Source organism: Coenobita brevimanus, chromosome 41 (assembly GCF_032717465.1).
Source record: "Coenobita brevimanus isolate Jiangsu-jjx chromosome 41, ASM3271746v2, whole genome shotgun sequence".
In the NCBI taxonomy this organism is placed as follows: domain Eukaryota; kingdom Metazoa; phylum Arthropoda; class Malacostraca; order Decapoda; family Coenobitidae; genus Coenobita; species Coenobita brevimanus.
The window spans coordinates 12,619,419-12,622,598 of NC_136994.1; the positions used below are offsets into that span (position 1 = coordinate 12,619,419).

Consider the following 3,180-nt stretch of genomic DNA (forward strand, 5'->3'; position numbering starts at 1 on the left):
TCAGCAAGAACCTGATATTATTATTAGTATTAGTTATTTATTGTCAGGGGTGAAGTAACTTTCTCCAGAGGCTAACAGTACTAATAAACAGCAATTGAGTAATTAGTCTCTGCTGTGTACTGTTGAGAAAGTTTATAAATTCTCGTTCTTAGAGAATCGTGCGAAGCAAGCCAGCGTGAAATAATCATTGCTTGATGTAGCAAGACAATCATTGTCCCTGCTCTTCAATATTATTGAACATTATCACTTAATAATTGCATTTATTTTAAAAACCCCGTGACAAGGTGCTAGGAAACTTTTTATGGTCCTCAAAATGCGGATCTTTGAGTCGTGGTCAGAGTAGCATTGTAAATTTGGCAACACCTCTTTCTAAGTGCTTCCTTTTATTAACCACAGCAAAATTCTCATTTCACCTGACATATTGCGCCTCCAAATTCTCCTTTTATTTTTCATACTACACATCAAAATTATCTTGTTATCTGGCATATTATGCATTTAATTCTCTTGTCTGTTACCGATATCTTTTCAGTATCAATGTAGTTTGTATCAGTAACAGACACGAGGATTCCATGGTATTACGTGCAGAATAAATTGCAAAGGAAAACGCTTTACGAAATCTCCCAACCCTCCTATAGGACGTGCCTTGGTTCCAACATTTCTGCCACTGATGGAGGGGGACGCTGGAACTCTCATTTTTGTTTAATTCAGATATTAAGTTTCGCCATATAAATGGGGAAACTTATTTATTGTTTTCGTATTGATATTATTATTTTTCTTTGCTTTTTTTTTTCAGAGATTTTGATATTATACAGGAAGATACCCTAGTGTAACCCAAGTACTTGTGCCAAATATATATGACCTTTACCTATTTTTTAAGGTCATAAACTCATTTTGGTGAAAAACAGCATATTTGAAATCAAAATATCTCATAAACTAATTGAGATACAGCTGTTTGCTTGAAAACCCTATGATAAAAAAGGTTGTTGAGAATTTTGGCTTCATATTTTGCCATTTAGCCTAGTAGAGAGTACCGAATTAAAATCTGCTCAATGTATTCTTTGTCCCACGTTTTAAAGAAAACCACAAAAACTGTAAAGCTGTAACTTTACAGAAATATAATTGTTGCCCCTCTTATTATCTAAAAGGTAGGTTACAGTTAAGCATACAGTTAGCCACTTATTGAGACAAATGCAAAAGGTACCAATATGTTCTTCCACACATTTGCCCATAGACCTTGTCGATATTATACAAGAAACTACCACACGTTGATCCAAGTCAGGGGTGGGGAACGTCCGGCCTCCGGGCCGTATAAGGCCCGCGAGGCAATTCATAAATGCAATTTCATAAACTCATGAACGAATATACAATATATCATCTCATCAGCCGTTTGAGAGTCCACTGCAAGACTGGCCTATCCCGACCGAAGTGGGGGCGATACAGCCAATGTATCTCTACCAAGTGGCTTAGGCTGTCTGGTATAGATTGTATGTGGGGTGAGAAGTGCGAGTAAGTGTAATTATAATCTTGGAGTGGCTTTGGATATGTGTGCGTAGTCTGTGAACCAATTGTAATCGGCCCACTCAAGCCGACTGGGTGCAAGCATACTTTATAATAAGCGACACTGGTTCAACCACAGCACCTCTTGTGTCCGCCAATGTAGTACGTGGCCAGAAGAACGCTCCCAAAGTTTATTACCCTGGCGGGGCGCGAACCCTCGTTCTTCAGTGTGTGAGAACGCACACTTTACCACTGTACCACAGAGGCTCCATATACTGGTATACTGTATATTATATATATATATATATATATATATATATATATATATATATATATATATATATATATATATATATATATATATATATAGGTAAAATCTCAAATTTCGACAGTTTAGAATTTGATGAATCAAATTTTGATGCATTTTGGAGTGGTCTGCCTACCCTACTTTTCGATGCAAAGTCGTGTATTTCGATGCTCTCAGAGCCAGACTCCAACCAAAACAAGCAAAGATAATATTGTTATGAAGGGAGATTTGCCAGTTAGGTAGCCTCGTCCCTACTCGGAGTTTCGTGTACAGTACTTCACGTATCGGTACGAGTCAGAGTTGCCAGTTAGCCGGCTGTTTGTGAGCGTAGTTATTTCGTAAGTTAAGCATAAATTTAATGTGCTTTTTCTCAATATTATTTTATTTAAATGACTGCTTGTTAAATTATGTAGTTTAAGTTCGTATGGTAAATGATTTAGAGTGTTATGTAATGTGAGACAACTCTTCATGTTTTGATGTGTCTGAGTTGGGCATTGTTGCCCGACGAGAGTATACTCGTTAAATGTAGATGTTTCGAGAGTAATGCAAGCTTATAGAAGATAGCTGCGTTTTCGCGACCTTAAAAGTCAAGATATATTCGACTAATCGTGATATCGTATATTGACTATCGTGCTGATACTCGTTTTCGCGAGCACCAAAAGTCAAAACAGTTTTGAATTTTGAGCATGACTAGTCAAGATTATTCATTGTTCCTCCCGAGGTATTTTGACTGATATTGACTTTCCATTTTGTAAACTAACCCAGCGCTACCGAAGTCGAGCCCAACTCGTGAGAGAAGACGAAAGAGTTTGTGGCCTATTGAGACGTAAATGTGGTCTCATATAAGTTTATTTGAAATGAAGAATCTAAATTTGCTGCCAGCTGATTCCTGTGGTGGCGCCATCTGGCAGCAACTCTAGTAAAAAGTTTTTCATTTAAGCCCATCGAAGGAGCCAACGGCCATACCACGTTGAGTACACCGCTTCCCGTCCGATCAGCGAAGTTAAGCAACGTTGGGTCTGGTTAGCACTTGGATGGGTGACCACCTGGGAACACCAGATGCTGTTGGCATCCCTACGTCTCAAGTGGGGTTGGTGGAGGATTAGTGCCCCTCCCTGTGAAACAATTAACTCTAAGCCCTTGGCCACCCCGTTTGGGATACATGGCGTCTGGCAATGAATGAGGCACAAAGATGGTCCCATATAAGGTTACTTGACATTGCTAGTTACAGTTACAGGAAACTGTCTGAAACAAGAGCATCGCCGCAGGTCCCAGAGCAATATTACCCTTGTTTTTCCCTGATGCTACCACAACGTGAGGGTCTTGAGGATTTGGGCAATTTTACCTGTGTCCAGCAACAATGGAACAACTGCCCT

General features: G+C 39.2%; 1 non-coding gene across 1 annotated transcript; it reads left to right on the top strand.

The window, feature by feature from the left end:
* Positions 1 to 2,756: 2,756 nt before the first annotated feature.
* Positions 2,757 to 2,875, top strand: LOC145397591 (5S ribosomal RNA). Its single transcript, XR_013897007.1, has one exon. It is a non-coding gene; the product is annotated as a 5S ribosomal RNA (ribosomal RNA).
* The last annotated feature ends 305 nt before the right edge of the window (positions 2,876 to 3,180 follow it).